Source organism: Bufo bufo, chromosome 5, assembly GCF_905171765.1.
Source record: "Bufo bufo chromosome 5, aBufBuf1.1, whole genome shotgun sequence".
In the NCBI taxonomy this organism is placed as follows: domain Eukaryota; kingdom Metazoa; phylum Chordata; class Amphibia; order Anura; family Bufonidae; genus Bufo; species Bufo bufo.
In genome coordinates, this window is record NC_053393.1 from 67,397,685 (window position 1) to 67,421,290 (window position 23,606).

Consider the following 23,606-nt stretch of genomic DNA (forward strand, 5'->3'; position numbering starts at 1 on the left):
GTGCAAAGTTCATTTATTTCAGTAATGCAACTTAAAAGGTGAAACTAACACATGAGATAGACTCATTACATGCAAAGCGAGATATCTCAAGCCTCTATTTGTTATAATTTGGATGATTATGGTTTACCGCTTATGAAACCCCAAAGTCACAATCTCAGGTCCCTTTGCTCAGGGGGTATGGATTAATTAGATGACTAGAGTGTGACACTTTGAGCCTAGAATATTGAACCTTTTCTCAAAATTCTAATTTTAAGCTGCATTAATGCAATTCCTTTTAATTTGCATTACTGAAATAAATGGACTTTTGCACGATATTCTAATTTTTCGAGTTTCACCTGTAACTCCAAACATGAGACCTCAGTCTCATCAAATTTGTTCAAGATAATAAAGCTCAGATAATTTGTGTCTACCGGGATTTCACCTTGTTTTTTAGATTGCTGTTGTATCGGTATCTCATTAAATATTTTTTTCAAATGCAGTTTACGTATGGATCTGTATAAATCAATTTCAAACCCCACTGTGTCGAACTGTTGAACCAAACTGTATCCCAGCCCTTTATTTGAGACGCAGTCCGGCGACAGCTCATATCCAGTCTATGTTCTCTTTAGTGTCATTCACGGCATCCGGGTCTATTGTCTCCAAGAGATTTGTTTCTTTCTGCGGGTTGACTTTCTGACATCTTTCCTTTCTTCTTCTTCCACCTCTTCTGATCCTGTGCCTAAAGGGTCTCTTTTCTGTTTCTGTTCAAACTTGAGTCGAAATCCGTAGTCCAATAGTCACTCCTCGCCCTGCGTTGTAGGCGTCTTCTTCGTTGTTTTTTCTTATTCCACTCAAACACCTGACCGGTGACATGGTCACACTTATCTCTGAGGAACTTGTCCTTTTTTCTTTCCTTGATTTTTTTTTTCCGTGTTATCACCAATCTTTTATTTAGTTTCTTTTCAAAGGTTAGTAATTGATTCTCGGTAAACCTTGTTTGTAATTCTTCCTTTGCTTTTTTTTAACTCTTCATTCACCACAGTGTATTCCAACTCGTCCCTTTTCAGGACTAGCTGTAAAATCTGCATGGAGAAGCTTGCATGTAAATTTTTCCGTTCAGTAACAAAAGCGATATCATCTTCATATTGCATAAGGTCTTTATAAATACGAGGTCCTCTAGGGACTCGTTCACTTTCTTTATAGGACCTGAGTGAGTTAACTGTCCAAAACAAGCGAACCGCCGTGTCCGCTAGTTGTGTAATCTTCAACTCCAGAGCCTTAGTGCTCAAGGATCAGAGTGTGTCTTTGCGATTGCATTCTGTGACAATGGCGTCCGCCCCTTCTCTGCCCTTATTCAGACAAGGTACTACGTTTTCGGATGCCATCCTATGTGATTCCGAGACAGAAAATCATTGAGTGCTCTGCCCCTGAAAGCCCATAAATAGCTATGTAATAGTAGAATAAATGAATGGGGGCGGCACTGCTAGATGTCCCTCTTTCAGGTAATGGTTTCCTTCGTACCTTGTCATATGCACAGTATAGTTGGTGCTCAGCCCGATGTATATAGATGTATTAAATCACGTAGTAATAGATGAAGAAAAGAAGGCGGCACTCACCACTGTTGCAGTTACGTTAGTTTATTCTTTATTCTCCCATATACAAACGAGTATAAAAGATAGGGCTGGGGTGGACCTGTTCTCACATAGAACGCGGAATGGCGACGGCCGTTTGGCGCTGCCGCGCTTCCTCGGGCCACTGACCTCACGGTGCAAATCTGCGCCTCCTTTTAGCGTCATTACCTGTGGTTGTCATACTAACCCCTGATGATTTTTCATTTATTAAAAACAAGTCTACACATTGACCCAATATCATAAATGACTATATATTCGTTTAAAATAAAAACACTCAGGTCATTCCTCTCATTGAGACCAAGGGGACCCATGGCTGCCACTCAAATGATCCACCTAGCCTCCTTTTGTAATAATAAGCGGCGCCCATCACCACCCTGTGGCATGTTCGGGACCAGCTCAATACCTGCAAAGGTTAGACAATTCGGGTCGCCTCCATGGGTCTCGCGTACGTGGTTGATAAGTCTGGACATCCCTTTCCTGTTCTCCCAGAATTTACATGTTCTCTGAACCTTTCATATAGGGGTCTTATTGTTTTGCCTGTATAAAAGGCACCACAGCAGCGTAGCACTAGATACACTACGTAATTGCTTCTACAAGTAATGAATCGAGTTACTTTATGGTATATACCTCCCAACATCAAGGGTTTCTGTACATTTATCAGTGTTTAACCTCATTTGCCACTTATCAGATATTAGTTTGCTGTCAGTGAACAAGAACACTCCAGTTTCCATTCAGAGGCAGCAATCCTGTACATAGCTAGTTCTGCACTCAGCTTAGAAGTGTATGCATTTGTATCTGGCCTAGCTAATGTTTTATAAAGAATAGAGTGTTTTCGCTCCACAAGAAAACAAATGTCTTCAAACTTTATTTATTTTTTTGAAAATTAGGGACATGTTTGAAAATGTATCAAATGTATAAACATGATAGCCTCAGGACCCCCCTCTAGGAACCGGCGCAGAGAGATGCGAACTCTCACCATCCGTATTTACATGGACAACCCTTCATCTGAATGGCTGCCATGTAATGCTACATTTCCACTGGATTTTTTGGAGAAGACGCCTGTTACGTCTGCGACAGCTCCTAGAGAAAGTATTTTAATTCAACACACTCCAGCATGAAAGAATGTGACTTGTAAGATGCTGGACAGCTGACGTAGTCTGGTTTGTGGCCATTTTTCTGTTTCCTGTCATTTTCTGGTTGTGTGTTTTTAATTACTGTAGACAATGAACTCTGTACTTAAAATCTACACATAACAGGGATTTATCATTGCGGAATGTTCCTTAAAGGGGTTATCCAATCCTGTTGGCAGAGAGCTCTCCAAAATTTTGACGTGAACTGTACGCCTCTATCGGACACAATACGCAGTGGGAAACCATGGAGATGGAAAATGTGCTCGATGCATTTCTTGGCCAGTTGGGGAGCAAAAGGGAGTCCAAGCAGAGGAACGAAATGCGCCATTTTAGAGAAGTGGTCTACCACTACCGAAATCACAGAACAACCAGAGGAAGTGGGTAGATCCGTAATAAAGTCCATGGCTATTTGTTGCCAGGGAACCTCAGGAAGAGGAAGCAGAAGGCCAGCTGGATTTTGTTTGGAAGTCTTATTTTGCGCACAGGACGGACAAGCAGCGACAAATTCTTGGATGTCTTGTCGCATGGACAGCCACCAGTACCGCTGCGCAATGAATCTAAAGGTCTTTCGCTGACCGGCATGTCCCGCCACTTTAGATGAATGGCCCCATAGTAAGACCTGCTTTCTGAGAGACTCTGCAACAAAGGTCTTTCCAGAAGGAATCTCGGATAGCTTGACAGGACAGGCCGAGATTTTAGAAGGATCAATGATATATTGGGGCTCCTCCTCTTGGTCGGTAGAATCAAAGGATCTCGAGAGAGCATCTGCTTTGATGTTCTTATCTGCAGCACGAAAGTAAAGAACAAAATCAAAACAGGCAAAGAACAGGGACCATCTAGCTTGTCGAGGATTAAGTCTCTGTGCAGACTGCAGATAGGTGAGGTTCTTGTGGTCAGTATACGGATGTAGCAGGGTTAACACACATGCTTTGAGACATGTTATCTAAACTAAATGCAACTAAATGCGTTAAGCAATTGATTTTCAATGGCTTTTGTTTCAAGATAACGCGATGAGTTAAAAAATTTGAGTTAAGAGTGTGTGTGTTACCCCTGCTACATCTGTAGATCACCACAGGATGACTGGCTCCCTCCAGAAGGTATCGCCATTCCTCCAATGCCATCTTGATGGCCAACAACTCTCTGTCCCCAATCAAGTAGTTGCACTCAGGAGTGGAGAAGGCCCTGGAGAAAAAGCCACAGGTTGTCATCTTACCTGGGGGAGACTTTTGTGAAAGCACCGCCCCAGCTCCAATAGACGATGCATCCACCTCCAGAAAAAAATTGCTTACTGGCATCAGGACGATGGAGTACTAGAGCCGTAGAGAAGGCCTGCTTCAAGACTTGAAAGGCTGATTCAGCCTCAGCAGTCCAACTTTTGGGATTCGGCTGAGATGGGAACTGTCAAAGAAGAGAAGTGTGGCACAAACTGGCGGTAGTAGTTGGCGAACCCCAGGAAACGTTTAATTGCCTTTAAACCAGAAGGACGAGGCCACTTTAAAATTGCAGACAGCTTCTCAGGATTCATCTGCAGGTCAGTATCAGATATTATGTACACAAAAAATGGAAGCGAGGATTGTTCGAAGATACATTTTTCAAATTTGGCGTACAGATTATTCTTTCTTAGCCTTTGAAGAACCAGACGAACCTGCCTCCGGTGAGTAGCCAAATTGGGAGAGAAGATTAGAATATCGTCAAGATAGACCACAACATTGGAATAGAGTAAGTCTCTGAAGATATCATTGACAAATTCTTGAAATACTGCCGGGGCATTGCTTAGCCCGAAGGGCATCACCAGATATTCATAGTGACCATCACGGGTGTTAAAGGCGGTCTTCCACTCATCCCCTTGATGATTTCGCATCAAGTTGTAGGCCCCACGCAGATCTAATTTGGAAAAGATCTTAGCTCCTCTGAGGTGGTCAAACAACTCTGGAATAAGGGGAAGAGGGTATTTGTTCTTGACTGTGATCTTATTTAGACCACTATAATCGATGCATGGCCAGAGAGAACCGTCTTTTTTCTTCACAAAGAAGAAGCCAGGGCCAGCCGGAGAAGATGATTTCCGGATAAATCCTCCATCAAAAATTTTCTTTAATATAATCAGACATGGCTTGTGTCTCTGCTGGCGACAGGGGATAAATACGACCACGGGGAGGTGAAGAACCAGGAACCAGGTCAATAGGACAATCATAGGGCCTGTGTGGAGGTAACGTCTCAGCCTCCTTCTTATTGAAGACGTCGGCATAGGCGTGATAAGCTGCAGGCAGATCTTCAAGATTTGGTGGTACCCGGGGAAACCGAGCAGGCAGAACAGGAGAAAGACATTTTCCAAGGCAGGACTGTCCCCAACGAAGCACCTCTCCAGACTTCCAATCAAGAACAGGCTCATGGGTAGCCCCAAAAGGAGAGCTCCCACCTGTAGTTTCACAGGTTCAGTAGAAAATTGTACGGACTCAGATAAAGTCCTTCCATCGACAGATGACACCATCAATGGTCTCTGAAGGCGTCGGACTGGAATACGATATCGATCCACTATGGCTTGCTGCAGGAAGTTTCCTGCCGAACCAGAATCCAGAAGAGTCATCTCCGTGAACTGATTATCTCCAAACGACAAAGTTGCCAGCAGAGTCAGGGGTAGAGAGGAATTATCTTCACCTAGGGCCACCTGTCCAACAGACCCTAGGCTCGGGAGTTTCCCCGGCTTCAGGGGACAAGTACGGAGAAAATGATCAGAACCACCACAATAGAAACAAAGTCATTTAGCACGCCGGTGATCACGTTCCTGTTCAGTCAGCCTGACTCAGTGAACCTGCATGGGCTCTGGAACAACATGGAAGGCTGAGGGGTAGGAGCTTGCTGAAGGGAAGACGCCAGGCAAAAAGGTCTCCCTTTCACGTGCCACCTCTATGGAATTTTCCTGGAACCGCAAATCAATTTGAGTAGCCAAGGAGATGAGGTCATCCAAGGTAGAAGGAACATCCTGTCCCACCAGCTTGTCCTTAATTTTCCCACAAAGACCTTCCCAAAAGGTAGCCACGAGTGCCTCATTATTCCAGCCTAGTTCAGAGGCCAGCGTACGGGACTGGACTGCATACTGGCCCACGGATTGGCTCCCTTGATGCAACCGCAGTATAGAGAATGCGGCTGAGGTGGTGCGTCCTGGCTCGTCGAAAACCCTGAGGAAGGCTTCTAGGAAGGCCTGTAGATCCATTATTACTTGGTCATTCCTTTTCCAGAGAGGGTTGATCCAGGCCAGTGCCTCTCCAGTAAGGTGTGACATAAGAAAAGCCACTTTGGCTCAGTCCGAGGCAAATTGGTGAGGCAAGAGTTCAAAATGAAGGGTACTTTGATTAATGAACCCCCGGCACTGCTTAGGGTCACCATTGAAGCGTGGAGGAGCTGAAAGGCGAGGTCCAGATCCTGGTACGTAGGAAGATGGCAGAGCAGGAGCCGGGTTAACCGCGGCAGAGGGACCTGATGATGCTGGGTTAGCAGACGTCAGGACATTGCGTAAATATGACAAGATTTGATCCTGGCGCTCACGCTGTTGGACCAACTCCTGGTGTAACTCGGTGAGACTGGGAGGGTTCAGATCAGCGGGGTCCATGGCCTGAGCAAACTGTTATGCAAGCGGGTGTGGACCCACTGCGTCACTGACTGGCTATACTCTGGAGGGGCATGACTAAGCAACTACCTGGTCTTCACTAGAGCCTCTGATGCTGAGGATAGGCTTGGGCCGTTAGGTTAGTTGCCAGGTGCCACTCCAGAGCAGTCCCCGAGTCAGTGGCAGTGGTCAGAGATACCGGTGCAAGCACCGAGGGGAGGTACGTGGTCAGGGAAGGCAGAGATCAAGCAAGGTCCGTAAACGAAGTCCGAGGTCAGAGGCAGGCGGCAAACAAGCAAGGTCCGTTTACTAAGTCCGAGGTCATAAATAGGCGGCAAACAGGCAAAATCCGATAATTCCAAAAGCAGGGTCCGGTACACAGCAAAGCAGGACTTGAAAAACACCTTCACACTTGGAACTAGGCAAGCTAGTGACCATGAGTTGCTCAGGCCTCTTCCTGTGGTAGGAAGCACCTTTAAATACTTCCTGCAATCCAGCCATAGGCTGGTGAGACAGAGTACATGCTGCCTCACAAATGAGGAGAGACACACCCATGCAAGCCGGGTACAGGTCTCCAGCAGGAAGTAAACTCTGGCATGGAGCACAGATGCAACAATTAAGCTACCTGCTCCCCAAGCTTGTCAGCACGGAACATGACAGCAGGAGGGAAAGAGGGAGCCAGACTCCCGTGCCTGCGGGTAGGGGCAGCAGCGCCGGCATGGACCGCTGGGCTAAGACCTGTATGTCACCTATATATTTATTTACAGGTCCCTCAACACTGTGCATTTATAATAATGTTATGTAACTGTTCATGTAATATGCCTGGTTCACCAGCAGGTGGCAGCAAACACGGCAGAGCTATACTTAGATAGAATGGAACTCTCCATTCCATTCTAACCCCCCTCTGGAGAGAAGTGGGCTAGTCCCGCTTCCTGCAGGAAGGGTGGGGACCAGTTAGTTCCAGTTTAGGTCTTCCCCAGCTAGGGGAATGGTGTGCAGGGACACGTCTCTGTTGGCCGTGCCTACGCCAGCCAGAGCACCTTAAGCTCTGCTGGCCACTGAGGCTAAAGCCTGAAGCCTCAGGAGCCAGGAGATTAGTTCCTTGGCTGAAGTTAAGTCTGACTAGAGAGAAGTGCAGCATACAGAAGAAGCTGAGTTATACAGCCAGCCTGTCAGTACAGCAGGGTCAGAGAGAAACAGTTATAGCAGAGTTGAGTTTGCCCACCAGTTTAATGCTAAAGCCTGTTGGAACCAAGACAAAGCCTGAAGCTGTTTGGAGAAACATTTATTTAAGTAAAGCTGCCATTGAACTTCATCTCAAGGTCTGGACTTAAGTTATTTCTTCAAATCCCTCAATTATTCCCCCTATTTATTGCTTCGGAGCCAAAGCCTGGGGTCCAGCGGTATCCAGGTAGGAGCACAGTGACACGCATAAAGAGACATTTAGGCCGCACTACACCACTCGGCATTCCTACACCTGGGATGCTCAATATATATAGAGGGCCCTGGGCGGAGGCAGCCCGTTGCACCCTCACTTAGGAGGACCCAGCATGAGAACTGTGTAATGCTTTATTTGCCCTGTGGAGGCTCTGCAGGGAAATTGAACACTTGGCGCAGGGTTCCCATAAACCAGGGATGCCCAACCTGCGGCCCTCCAGCTGTTGCAAAACGACAACTCCCAGCATGCCTAGACAGCCTACAGCTATCAGCCTACAGAAGAGCATGGTGGGAGTTGTAGTTTTACAACAGCTGGAGGGCCGCAGGTTGGGCAAACCTGCCATAAACAATACAATTGAATCCTTGGTCTATATGTACCGGGATACTGTCATCAGTTTATTATAGGACCCTTCTAATAAAAAAGTGATTGTACAATCCCTTTACATTACTATGCAATCATATGCAAGTCTGAAGGGGCTAATATCTGATTTTCCTTCAATGCAGCTGATCTGATTAGGAATGTCAGTGCAGCGAGCAGGTACAATATCAGTCGATAATCTAATGATAATGTAGATTACGGAAAATTAAAGGGGTATTCCCAACTGGGATATTTATGGCCTATCGCACATCTTTGGGACCCACTCCTATCTCCAGAATGGGTCCCTGAAGTGAAGGGGAGCAAACTGTGAATGCATTCTCCATTCACTGCTATAGGATTTTCGAAAATAGTCAAGCACTGACTCAGACAGTGGAGAATGGAGGGGTGGCTGTGCTTGCATGGCTTTTCTCTTCTTTCACTCTCCACATGTTCCATAAAAAAGTCACTTTGAAGGAGTTTCTAATGTTTTGGTGCTGTACAACATCTGTACTGGCAGTAAGAAAGGAAAAATATATATTTTTTAAATAATTTTTACAGTTCTTCCTTAAATATTTTTATTTTAAATATTATATCTGTCATCTAACGGCACAAAAGAAAGGTCTAAGGTGTCCCCTAACAAATAATATCAAATACCTGTAGGTTGGCTCAGAATTTTTTTTTTTTATTTGCAGTTAGATAGGCCCATTGCTAAAACTGAAAAATTGGCCTGGTAAGTACAGGGGGTAAACACTCTGGTAATGAAACGGTTAAAGAGCACCTGCAGTGTCTTCAGACATCTCTGTTTTAGTATCTGTATGCATTCCCTATGAAATATCAATCGTGGATCATCATTTCTTATGACTCTGTTCTGCAATTTCTTTATTACACTGCGTGCAGAATTATTAGGCAAATGAGTATTTTGACCACATCATCCTCTTTATGCATGTTGTCTTACTCCAAGCTGTATAGGCTCGAAAGCCTACTACCAATTAAGCATATTAGGTGATGTGCATCTCTGTAATGAGAAGGGGTGTGGTCTAATGACATCAACACCCTATATTAGGTGTGCATAATTATTAGGCAACTTCCTTTCCTTTGGCAAAATGGGTCAAAAGAAGGACTTGACAGGCTCAGAAAAGTCAAAAATAGTGAGATATCTTGCAGAGGGATGCAGCACTCTTAAAATTGCAAAGCTTCTGAAGCGTGATCATCGAACAATCAAGCGTTTCATTCAAAATAGTCAACAGGGTCGCAAGAAGCGTGTGGAAAAACCAAGGCGCAAAATAACTGCCCATGAACTGAGAAAAGTCAAGCGTGCAGCTGCTAAGATGCCACTTGCCACCAGTTTGGCCATATTTCAGAGCTGCAACATCACTGGAGTGCCCAAAAGCACAAGGTGTGCAATACTCAGAGACATGGCCAAGGTAAGAAAGGCTGAAAGACGACCACCACTGAACAAGACACACAAGCTGAAACGTCAAGACTGGGCCAAGAAATATCTCAAGACTGATTTTTCTAAGGTTTTATGGACTGATGAAATGAGAGTGAGTCTTGATGGGCCAGATGGATGGGCCCGTGGCTGGATTGGTAAAGGGCAGAGAGCTCCAGTCCGACTCAGACGCCAGCAAGGTGGAGGTGGAGTACTGGTTTGGGCTGGTATCATCAAAGATGAGCTTGTGGGGCCTTTTCGGGTTGAGGATGGAGTCAAGCTCAACTCCCAGTCCTACTGCCAGTTTCTGGAAGACACCTTCTTCAAGCAGTGGTACAGGAAGAAGTCTGCATCCTTCAAGAAAAACATGATTTTCATGCAGGACAATGCTCCAACACACGCGTCCAAGTACTCCACAGCGTGGCTGGCAAGAAAGGGTATAAAAGAAGAAAATCTAATGACATGGCCTCCTTGTTCACCTGATCTGAACCCCATTGAGAACCTGTGGTCCATCATCAAATGTGAGATTTACAAGGAGGGAAAACAGTACACCTCTCTGAACAGTGTCTGGGAGGCTGTGGTTTCTGCTGCACGCAATGTTGATGGTGAACAGATCAAAACACTGACAGAATCCATGGATGGCAGGCTTTTGAGTGTCCTTGCAAAGAAAGGTGGCTATATTGGTCACTGATTTGTTTTTGTTTTGTTTTTGAATGTCAGAAATGTATATTTGTGAATGTTGAGATGTTATATTGGTTTCACTGGTAAAAATAAATAATTGAAATGGGTATATATTTGTTTTTTGTTAAGTTGCCTAATAATTATGCACAGTAATAGTCACCTGCACACACAGATATCCCCCTAAAATAGCTAAAACTAAAAACAAACTAAAAACTACTTCCAAAAATATTCAGCTTTGATATTAATGAGTTTTTTGGGTTCATTGAGAACATGGTTGTTATTCAATAATAAAATTAATCCTCAAAAATACAACTTGCCTAATAATTCTGCACTCCCTGTATTCCTGCTACAATGTTATGAATGAATTGCCAAAAGTCCAGTTGGGGGTGTGTCCTTGCACAGTCTGACACTGGCAGCACTGATTGGATAATGTCAGGCTGTGCAGGGACACACCCCTAACTGGTAACACGCACTTAGACCAAATGCAGACTTTTGACGATTCATTCATAATATTTTAGCAGGAATAATAAAAAAAAATTGCACAACTTATTCAAAAGAAGTGATGATCCACGATAGTAATTTCATAGGGAATGCAAGTAGTTACTAATACAGACAAAACTCCTTTTTAAGAAACAGCACAACTCTTATCCAGTGGCCGTGTGCGGTATTACAGCTTGGCTCCATTCTCCTAAAAAGTTGAGTTGTAATATAATCCACAGCCTGTGGCCATGTTTTAAATTCATATAACCCCTTTTTAAAGTACTGTATGGCTATGAGTATAGTCATGTATTTGCTATTCTAATTCATCATATGGGAATAATGATACATAAATGGAAAATTCCACAAATTTTGCTTTCTGACAGCATTACAATAACCCCGGTCCCCGGGGGAACACCCATTGACTTTTCCACTTTGAGGTTCAATAAAGCAGCCCCCAATGATGCATAAAGGAGTCTTGTTTGATGTTTTTGCAGACCGCCCTGTGTGATTTGGAAAATGATTTGCTGGGTTTCCAGGATGACTATTTTTCTGCAGAAGAAAGTCCCTTCTTCTGACATTCTCATCAACCAAGAGTTTAACCAGCTACGGAGGGAAAGGAAACACTTCTGTCATTGAGCAGGAATGTCTACAAGACACGGAGCTTCATAGGCTCAACCTTATCTGCAGACGAGTTCCCGAAGAATAGTTATACGGCATATGGATAAAAAGTTAGAGGTTTTGGAACCTGATATTTATGTGTCTAATGATGATGTCACTACAACAGGGATGGGAGGCTAAGGCAAGGGGTGCATAATATTGTCCAATATAGGTCCGACAGTACTAACAAAGCAATACAAATACAAGGCCAAGATACTCGGATTGTGGCTCACTATGGAGGACGCAGAGGAAGCAGTTGCTACCAAGGCCTGGTACCTGAGCCGACCTAAATGTAAGAGGACACTAGTATTATAAATGGCATATAATAGGGTTGGGGGCTCTAATTTACATTTTGGATTGGAGTCCATGTGCTTTAAGTTAGGGCTCTTTCACACAAGCGAGTTTTCTGCGCGGGTGCAATGCGTGACGTGAACGCATAGCACCCGCACTGAATCCTGACCCATTCATTTCAATGGGTCTGTGTACATGAGCGTTTTTTTTTTCACGCATCAGTTCTGCGTGAAAAAACGCACCATATTTATTGAAGTGAACGGGGCTTCAGTGAAAAACGCATTACATCCGCGCGGAAAAAACTGAACAACTGAACGCAATCGCAGACAAAACTGACTGAACTTGCTTGCAAAATGGTGCGAGTTTCCCTGAACGCACCCTGAGCCAATCCGTATCATTCGTGTGAAAGAGGCCTTACACCTCTGCTTTCCCATCTGCTCTATCATTTTGCTGCAATATGCTGTAAAATTAAGGGCTTATGCACAAAAACGTATTTTTGGTCTGCATCCGATCCGCATTTTTTGCAGGTCGAATGTGGACTGATTTACTTCAATGGGGCTGCAAAAGATGTGGGCAGCACACCTGTGTGTTGTCTGAATCTGTATGTCCTTCTGTGGCCCTGCGAAAAAATAGAACATGTCCTATTCTTGTCCATTTTACGGACAAGGATAGGACTGTTCTATAGAGGCCAGAACGTACCGTTCTGCAAAATGCGGAGCACACACGGCCGGTATCTCTGTTTTGCGGATCTGCAATTTTTGGACCAGAAAAACATCCGACGGGCATGTGCATGAGCCCTAAAGTTTATTTATGAGACAAAACATTAAAAAAATATCAATAGAGAACCTGTGGCCAAAAAATGCAGTGAAATCTGTGGGTGCAGGTGATAGAGCAGGAGGAACTGAGCAGATTGATATATAGTTTTGGGGGTAAAGATTCAGTATAAGGGCTCATGCACACGACTGCATCTGTTATGTGGTCTTCAAATTGTGGATCTGCAAAACACGGATCCCGGCCAAGTGCGTGCTGCCATTTTTTCACACAACTATAGAAATGTCCTATCCTTGTCCATAAAACGGACAAGAATAGGACATGTTCTATCTTTTTTGCCAGGCCGCGGAACAGTATTGCTTCTTAAATCTCGAGTATGTGCAGTGCAGAACAGTGCCTGCACCTGAACACTGCATGTCCCACTAAGGGCATCAGCCTCAACTCTGCAACTGGGCATGTGCCGAGATTTGAATCCGAAAATGACCTCCATTTTGTCATAGGACATCACATTTCCTGACAATTTAGGTAACTATGTTAAATAAGACAATACCTCAAAATAAATGGAAATAGACATCTAAAATTAAAGTTTTATTACAATTTTTTCATGAAAATCCTTTTTTAAACTGAAATGAGCTCACCTACACACACTAAACTCGATTCTTCTTCCTGTGAGGCTCCTCTTGGTGCATTTACGCTTGTGAGTAGCATCTGGAATGTCACTCTGAAGCATCCAACAGTAGTCTGCCATCATTGTAATGCTCCATTTTCCCTGGTATCTCCTTTCCATCTCTTTAATGTCTTGGTGGAATCGTTTACCTTGTTCCTCACTCACAGCTCTCAAATTTTCAGATCTTTTATAAAAAATTGGCCACAGCACTCTATTCATAGAATGGCGAGGGTGGGTGCACGTCCGGGTTGTGTTCTAAAGCTCCACCTCCAGAACTTGTAAGTGTCACAAATATTTAGACAGCACTCCTTTGTAAGTGATTAATTAAATGATTTTATTTCATGTTATTTCAGCCGGAGTAGGTGGTTTGTCAGTTGCAACGTTTCAGGCGTAATAATCGCCCTTCATCAGGCTGACAAGATAAAATATACAGAAGGGAAAGTTCATATGGTGATCATAGAAATTACAAAATACATGATAATATACATAAATGCAGAGAAAATTTCACATGATGATCACAGAAAACAAGGTTACATGATAATATAGATAGATGCACAAATACATGATTATACAACTAAAGATATAACATGAAGAAGAAAGAGGGGGCTCTGGTCATGTAGTATGGCAATGTTAGAATCACATATGTCATACATATTCTAGGACGCTCCATTTATTGCAGTAGCGCTAGAAAAAAGTGTGCTGGATACCGGAGTGTTGGAATTGTGCGTGATGTGCACCGTTACCAACAGAAAAGGATTGCCCAGAGCACAACGGTGTCTCAATTGAGACATCTATTGTGACATAAAAACATTTTCTCCCTGTTTATGGCAGCAAGCCATATAACTACTTGGATGGCGGGGCGGTCGGGGCGATCATGTGACTGAGTCACATGACATCGTAACCAGCGTGACACGCACGGCACTTCCGGTTACCAGTCCGATAACCGGAAGTGACGCATCGGCACACTAACCCATGTCTAAATGCGCTCTGCGTCCCAGACCTCGCTCTGGCGACTGGGCCCGCCCACCCCTGACACCACATGACTCCTACCCACCTACTGCAGTACACCAGGGAATACTTAAAGATGGCGCACACCACACACAAACAAGCGCCGGCTGTATACCTAACGTGGTCCTCAGAGTGGTGAGTCTTTTATCAATGCCCTAATGCCTGAATATTCTGCAGTGTAACTTGTTATTCTGTACTGGTCCTGTTATCCCATAGACCTCCTTATCCCCAGAAGGTCTTTATGCACTCCTAGGAGTCCTTTGCTCTATCATTTCTACTATGCATTGTTTCATGTTGTCTCAGTCCTGGTTGGATGGTGTGGCGCTTGGGACTAACCGGTGGTAGCTCCTCTGCCGCAGGTGCGCCCCGACCGCCCCGCCATCCAAGTAGTTATATGGCTTGCTGCCATAAACAGGGAGAAAATGTTTTTATGTCACAATAGATGTCTCAATTGAGACACCGTTGTGCTCTGGGCAATCCTTTTCTGTTGGTAACGGTGCACATCACGCACAATTCCAACACTCCGGTATCCAGCACACTTTTTTCTAGCGCTACTGCAATAAATGGAGCGTCCTAGAATATGTATGACATATGTGATTCTAACATTGCCATACTACATGACCAGAGCCCCCTCTTTCTTCTTCATGTTATATCTTTAGTTGTATAATCATGTATTTGTGCATCTATCTATATTATCATGTAACCTTGTTTTCTGTGATCATCATGTGAAATTTTCTCTGCATCTATGTATATTATCATGTATTTTGTAATTTCTATGATCACCATATGAACTTTCCCTTCTGTATATTTTATCTTGTCAGCCTGATGAAGGGCGATTATTACGCCTGAAACGTTGCAACTGACAAACCACCTACTCCGGCTGAAATAACATGAAATAAAATCACTCTCAAATTTTCAGGAAAGTAGTCAAAGTGGAACTGGAGGCAATGCACTTTCAAACTCATCAGGCAACCTAAAGCTTGAAATGCTTACAGCATTCGTCCGACGATCTTTTTGTAGTAAGGATTTTTGTTATTGCCTAAAAATTTCTGTGCGACTTCTTTAAATGCAATCCACCCTTCTTTTTGAGGATCCGTCATGGTATTGACAAACTCTTGATCAACTATAAGCCTTCTAATGCCTGGTCCGACGAACACACCTTCCTTCAATTTTGCCTCCGACAGGCCTGGAAACTTAGTTACCAAGTATTTGAAGCATTCTCCATTTCTTGGAAGTGATTTTACGAATTGCTTCATCAATCCCAATTTTATGTGAAGAGGTGGTAGAAGAACTTTAAGGGAAGGTACCAAAGTTTCTCGAAGGACATTTTTTTCACCAACTGTTAGCACCCTCGGCTGCCAACTCTTCTTGGTCCAGTGATTTTGTCGGTCTCGACTGTCCCATAGACACAGAAAACAAGGGTATTTGGTATACCCAGCTTGTTGCCAGAGCAGCATGCACAAGACCTTCAAGTCCCCACACACTTGCCAACCATGGTCTTCATATTTAAGTTTACGAAGAACCAATTCCAAGTTCTCGTAGGTTTCCTTCAAGTGTACGGAATGACCTACAGGTATGGAAGAGTAAAAACCACCGTTGTGGAGTATAACTGCTTTGAGACTTCTTTTTGAAGAATCTATAAAAAGACGCCATTGCTCTAAATCATATTGGATTTTAAATTGACCCATCAGACCTTCGACATCGATTCAGTAAACCAACTTGTCTTCCTGGGCGAAGTAAGGAACAAACTCGTTTTCACGATGTCTGAACCTTAAAGATGACACTCCTGGCAACAATAAATTCCAGCTTTTCAGCCTTGATCCGAGTAACTCAGCGGCATCTTTGGGAAGAGTCAAGTCTCTTACCAAATCATTCATCTCCTCCTGAGAAAACAATTTTGGTCTTGTATCATTTTCAAAGTCAGAACTTGATTCGTCATCTGGTTCAGGTATGACTTCACCTTCATCAGAGCTGGGTATCTCTTCCAAGGTAGCAGGGGGCTTGAGTACTGGGATATCTGTGCCATGGGTGATGGGAAAAACATAACAGTTGAAGAATGACGTGCTTACATGAACTGCGATAAAAAGGTGTGAACAGCCTAGAACAAAGAACCTGATGATGATTTGTGTACAAGTGTGGACTGCAGAAAAGAGCAGCTCTGTGTCTGTACACGAGATGTCACAGTGCTGGCCACGCCCCCCTGCACTGACTAGAGCTGCTACTATCTTCCCTGTGTCTCCCTCCCACTGGATTCTTCAGGAAATATTAACCCCTTCTACCATTAGAAGCACAGACTCAGGGCTGAGGCTTTACACATACAGCATGCTGCTGAGTATCCCAGTAGTCAGACATGTCACTCAGAGCAGCACTTGTATTCACCCCTTTTGCAGGGGGGGAGGGGCAGAGATTGTTTACCTGCAAATAACAACAAAGGGCCAAGAAGAGAACTAGGGAAATGAGGAAATAGAATTTTTTTTCCCCTAAAACTTGCTAGTTTATGTATATATTGCTGACCATCAGATTTACAGTGCTATATTTTTTTTTTCGGACAACCCCTTTAAGTTTTTTTTGGGGCATTTGATATCTTAAATGCACTTATGTGAATTAATTAATAGTAATTTGGACTTAAAATTTGGTTAAAAACCCATAATATAGGGGGCGTGGACTGACCGAGCTCGATGGCGGCTGCTTGTTAGCAGAGCTCTCGCCACCAAAACCTATCTTAGCCTCTTTCTAAGCACTACCCTGCAACCGGCATGAAGATTCAGTCAAAGGATTGCACACAAGCTGCTCCTGGGCACAAGGAAGACCTAAATTCAAGGTCAGATATGGAGAAATTCTTCAGTAAGTCGGCTTTTCAGCCGCCAGCGCGGACCTCCAAGATGGCGCCGAAAAATCATGGCGCGGCTCCGGACGACACAACAGTCTCCCAGGCATCGAAAGATGAGGAGGCCATAGGGGCTTGTAGCCTATACCACGGAGATGAACGGTCTGACCTCACCAGAGAGTTTCTGGAGGGAGCGCTACAAAGAGCTCTGGCTCCGTTGGCTGCAGACCTGGCGTCCATAAAAACTGACGCTCACCATTTCGGAGACCGGGTCGAAACCCTTGAGCAGTCTCAGGACGCTATACTTACCTTCAACTCAGCAGTAAAGGACTCCTTGCACTCTCACGCCAGAGCGATGAATACCCTCCTGCTGCAAATGGAGGACCAGGAGAACAGGAACAGGCGAAGAAATATTAGGATCCGAGGCCTGCCAGAAGCGGAAGATAAGGAGGATCTGTTTCAGGTTATGGACTCTCTCTTCCATATGCTTTTGGGCCCAGAGCAAACGGTCCATGTCACAGTTGAAAGAGTGCACCGGGCCTTGAAACCGAAACCGGTATCCCGCGATAATCCTAGAGACATCATTTGCACCATTCTGAGCTAATACCGAGGTAATCTTACAGGCGGCAAGGAAAAAGGGTGAAGTGAAGTTTCAAGGAGTTAATGTCCAGTTATACCAGGACTTAGCTGCTTCTACCCTGCAAAAACGGAGGATTCTGAAGCCGCTCACCGATCTCCTTCGCTCCTCCAAGTTCCCTTACCGATGGCTTTTTCCCTTCGGGATTCTGATTACAGCGGGGAACCGTCTCATAACCGTCCGATCACCCGAGGACCTTCCGCCAGTATGGGAAGCGCTGCAACAGTCGTCATTGGAGATCCATGGTTGCCTATTCCATCTATGGAGGACTTACCACTGCTACCATCGGTATCGAAATGGATGAAACCGAGACCCCAGAGATCCGGGAAGTATAAGAAGGCCTGGTCCAAAGGCGTGCCAGACTGAGGGTCTGACACTGGTGGTATTTCTTCTACTTCTAACGCCTGTTTGCTTGGACTGCCTCCTTAGAGTCAATAAGTTATCCTTAACAGCCGTTTTTCCTAGGTGCACAGTGTTATGGTTGTTTCTCTTAGCCATGCATTTAGGTTCACTTTACTTATAGCTTTAAGCCGATTATGGGCTATCTCTTCCGCCCAACAAGTGGGTTGTATAGGGTAGCACCAGTTTATCATGTCACAATTAACCGCGAGGTTGGGATGGTGGGGTTCTGGGCTGGTTGGGATACACATGCTACTAGTGTGCGTATTTACCTCCCCACCCAGTACAAAATTCCGACTACATCGGAATTTACCTTTTAGTTATGCTCGTTTGCTTTATGGTTTTGTTTGATTTATTATGTACATCCTTGATGTCTAGTCAGATATATGGCCTTAGCTCGTGGTTCTATGGACAACACCAATGGCCCCATTAACATTAAGTTTTTCCACCTTCAATGTCCATGGCTGCAATAACCCCATGAAACGCAGCAGAATTTTTCAGGTCCTCAAAAAAATCACAGTTGATATAGCCCTTCTTCAAGAGACACATTTTTCTAGCTCCCGCGTGGCTAACCTGAGTAACTCCCCTTTTGGTCTATGGTATCACGCTGCCTCTAATAGCTCAGCAGCAAGAGGAGTCAGCATTGTATTTAAACGAGGTAGTCCCTTTACATTACACTCAGAGTTAAAAGACCCTGAAGCAAGGTATCTTCTATTGAAAGGCGAAATAGGCCATTTGATGGTCACTATCTGCAATGTGTATGCGCTGAATGTAAAAACGGCTAGCTGGTTAAAGGGCGTGCTTAACACGATCAGTGACTTCGCCACAGGCGTCCTTTTAGTTGGGGGGACCTCAACCTCACCCTAACCCCCCTGTTTGATTCTTCAACCCAGAAGTCTGTCATCTCATTTCGCGCTCTAAAGTCGGTCCAATCACATATTAGAGACCTTCACCTCAGTGATGTCTGGTGATCGGTGCATGGTGATAGGCAAGTTCTACTCTAATCCTCATAAGTCCTACCAGAGGTTGGATTACTTCTTCATCTCTGATAGATACTTACCAGCGATTCAATCCTCAGTGGTTCACAATATCACGGTGTCTGACCATGCACCGGTCTCCTTTGTCATCAGTTTCCCTGACTTGTGTGGAAGAGAATAGACCTGGAGATTGAATCATACCCTCCTTGACTCACAGACACAAGTGGAATCCATATTACAGAAATTGCAAGAGTACTTTACCCTGAATCTCGATTCCACATCATCTAGGGCCATAGTATGGGAAGCGCATAAGGCAGTGATACGCGGTGAGTTCATAGCGCTGGGTTCCCACATTAAAAAAGGCAGAATGAGGAAAATTTCAGATCTTCTAACCCGTATCACCACACTTGAAGCGTCTCATAAAAAGTCACTTGCATTGAGGGATTTGGAAGAACTTAAAACTCTGAGACAAGAACTTAAGGGACTGTTAAACGTGAAAGCGTCTAGGGCTTACCTGAGAGTAAAACACAAACATTATGTCCATGGGAATAGAGGAGGTAAGATCATGTCAGCGCTCATTAAAAAACGAGATGACCAGGTCTTTATCAAGCATATGAGATCATAAGATGGGTCTCTCACAACAGACATTAAAAATATATCAAAAATATTCAGCGATTATTATCACGCTCTGTATAATCTTAGACCTGGTGAAAACGGGGACGTAGTGTTAGCAAGGGAGGAGGAAATATGGAAGTTTTACATCAGTTGAACTTACCAGTTCTTTCAGAATCTTCTAAATTAACTTTGTTGGCCCCCATAACCCTAGATCAAGTAAAAAAGGTCCTTAAAACTACACCGTCAGGTAAGAGCCCTGGCCCAGACGGCCTTACGGTGGCTTACTATAAACGCTTTCTCCCAGTACTAGGCCCACAGCTTGTTGCCTTTTTCAACTCACTGTTGAACGGTACCCCCTTGACTAAACAGGCACTAGAGGCACATATTATCGTGCTGCCGAAACCGGGCAAAGACTTAGAGGTCCCTTCCAGCTTCAGACTGATTTCGCTGTTAAATGTGGACGTGAAATTGTGGGCGAAACTTTTGGCCAACAGACTCCCTTCTTTACTACCGGGGATTATATCTCCGGAGCAATCTGGTTTCGTGGGGGGCAGGGAATGCAGGGACAGCACGTTTCGAGTCCTACAGGCTCAGCAATTCGCCTTGAAGCATGAGAAGAAGCTTGTGTTTCTTAGCACTGACGCTGAGAAGGCGTTCGATAGGGTGGACTGGACTTATATGAAAGCCACCCTGTTGAAATTCGGCCTCCCCTCGCAGTTTGTTAATGCGGTGCTGTCTCTGTATTCCAGCCCCTCCGCAAAGGGGCAAGTAAACGGTATCCTATCTCCTACCTTTAGTATAGCAAATGGGACGCGGCAGGGATGCCCGCTCTCGCCCACATTGTTTATACTCTGCTTGGAGACGTTCATCCAAGCTTTGAGACAAGACCCTGCAATCCAAGGGCTAGCAGTGGGAAATGAGGTCCATACTGTAGCCGCATTCGCGGACGATATGCTATTATTTTTAACAAGCCCTCCTGAAACAACTAGACATATTTGGATCCCTGTCCAACTTTAAAATTAACCTCTCTAAATGCACAGCTTTAGGCATTAACATTGCCCGCTCTTTAACAGAGAGACTTTAAAAGGATTTCCCCTTTCAATGGAATGACTCCCATATTGGTTACTTAGGTATCAAGGTGACAAAAGACCCTAGCCAGCTGTTTTCCCTGAACTATATGCCGTTATTGTCCAGTATTAGACAACAACTTGCAGATATTAAGATCCCTTACCTTTCTTGGGTAGGGAGGAAAAATTTACTAAAAACTTATATTTTACCCAAACTCCTATATACTTTACAGACCCTCCCCATTTCCCTTCCTCAATCTTTTCTGGCCCAAGTCCGCAGCCTTTTCTCCTCCTTCATAAGGGGTTACAGCAGTCCTAGACTTGCATATAAGGCTTTAGCTAAACCTAGATTCAAAGGCGGCTTCGGACTCCCAGACGTGGCTACTTACTACAGAGCAGTCCAGCTGAGATTACACTCTGAACTCAGTAACCCAAAGATCTGCAAATTGGGGTGCCAGATAGCCAGGAAGTTGCAAGGTCCAAGGGGTCTAGCAGGTTTATGTAGTTAAACACAGCAATGGTTTAGACAAACTTGACCCTCTCAATGGCGTTTTGGTCACGTGGTCTAAAGTATCAGCACACATATACCCCACTCAGTGTCTGTCTCCGTTTACCCCTATATGTTATTTACCATACTTATTGATCAAGGGCTTCCAGGATGACCTGGGTCTATGGTCGGCACTAGGCATAGATGCAGTAGGGGACCTCTTGAAACAGCGTAGGGTCCCTTCCCTCCAATGGCTCCAAACTAGCTTCCCACATATACCATGGACACCTCTACATTATTCTCAATTCTTGAAAATATGCACTCAATACATAACATGCACTCCTGGCCATCTTGATCCTACTTGGTACGATACAATTTTGACGCAACAAGCGAGTAAGAAAGGGGTTGTCTCAAATTTATATAATGAGTTATTAGACACTGATGGCCCACCCAAACCCCTTTTCATCATTCAATGGGAAAAAAGACATGGATACCTCCTTTGATAGTGAAACAGTGGACCATATTCTTTGTCATTCTCATGGTTACTCTAGATCAGGCATGCTCAACCTGCGGCCCTCCAGCTGTTGCAAAACTACAACTCCCAGCATGCCCGAACAGCCTACAGCTATCAGCCTGCAGCAGGGCATTGTGGGAGTTGTAGTTTTACAACAGCTGGAGGGCCGCAGGTCGAGCATCCCTGCTCTAGATGTATTAGGATCCAGGAAAACGCCTATAAGTTAGTCACTAGGTGGTACAATACGCCTGTTAAACTCCATGCCATGGATTCCTCACATTCGGATCAATGTTGGAGGTGTAGAGGTGCTAAAGGCACATTGTTTCATATATGGTGGTCGTGCCCATTGATCTCCCCCTTCTGGGACATGATCTCCAAACACATCCAAGAGATCTGCCCTTCTTCCTCGCCACTTACTCCTTTAGTGGCCTTGCTTAACTTACCCAATGTCAATTTTGTGTTGTCAAAACACTCCCTACTAGCCTCACTAGTTTCTGCAGCAAAGCTATTAGTTCCTATGTTCTGGTTATCCAGTAAAGTGCTGCAATTGGTGGATTGGATTGATAAAGTACAGGAGATATGCCGGCTGGAGGAGCTGTCCAGCTGGGAATCTTTATCTCATGATAAGTATCTATTGGTGTGGAATCCATGGCTGGAGTGGTATAAAAAATCACATCCAGGTTAATGTTCCTCATATAGTTAGGGCTTATTCGACATTGGCGTAGGTTGATATAGAAAAGACAGAGTGGTTATGGTACGTCGTACTGCATTTAGTGTACCATTGTATACCGTGTAATGATGCTTTTCAGTCCGAATGCTTCGTGTAAGTTTTAGACCATTAAGCTGTCATTAAAATGTATGACCTCATTATACTTCTTCTTATGCTCACCATTATAGTGTGTGGATGGGGTTGTTAGACGCGAGCAATTTTATTGTCTTTATATTGTCTTTATATGTATGTATCTTCTGAATCAGACCAAGGATATGTTTTATGTTCTTCTCCATTGTTCATTTGTACAATGTTTCTTACAATGCTTTTTGCATAAAAGTAAAATCTTAAATAAAGATTTGATAAAAAAAACAAAAACAAAAACAAAAACAAAAAACATAATATATAAAAATACCCCAAATTTTGTGGCAAATCATGACGTCTAGGAGTTTTTTCTATATTTTATTTGTTTTCAGCACACGAAAATACATGGAAATTAGATGAAAATAATCTAACGTTTAGGTTACGGTATAATTATACAACCCCCATAGTTGAAATGTAGAGATTTTAATTTCTTTTACAAAAAAAAAAAAGAATAAAAAACAAAAGAATTTGAATAAAAAGAGTTCTAAAGGGGCTAGCCCAGGGCATATTTTTTGTCACAGCTCATCATTACGACTCAATCCCATGACCATGTTAAAATTTTAACATACCGACAAATGGTACCACCAAACTTTCTGAGAACAAACACTTAAACATATCAATATCAAGTCAAATGACAGCTCAGACAACTATTCCTTAAAGGTTATGGACACTTTTGGCATGGCAAGTTTCAGGCTTCATTCCTTTTCAGACCCCACGATATGCAGTTTGCAACCTGCTCCTATTTCCGGACTTTTCTCATCTACGGCAGTGTTCCTCAACTCTAGTCCTCAGGGCCCACCTGCCGGACATGATTTGAGAATATCCCACAGAATGAACACCTGTGGTGAGTCCTGATAGATGGACACTAATTATATTATCACCTGCTTGATACTAAAGAAATCCTGAAAATGTGGCCAGCAGGTGGACCCTGAGGACCGGAGTTGAAAAACACTGATCTACGGTGTCCCTGCCAGTTATGCATGCTGGATCTGTGTGTACAGGATGCTGCTGCCTTCACTAGTACTATGTTTCAGCACAGCTTCAGCTCTGTACTTCTTTCTCCTTCTACAGCTTGTAGGGATGTGGTGAAGCTCCTGTTCCTTACAC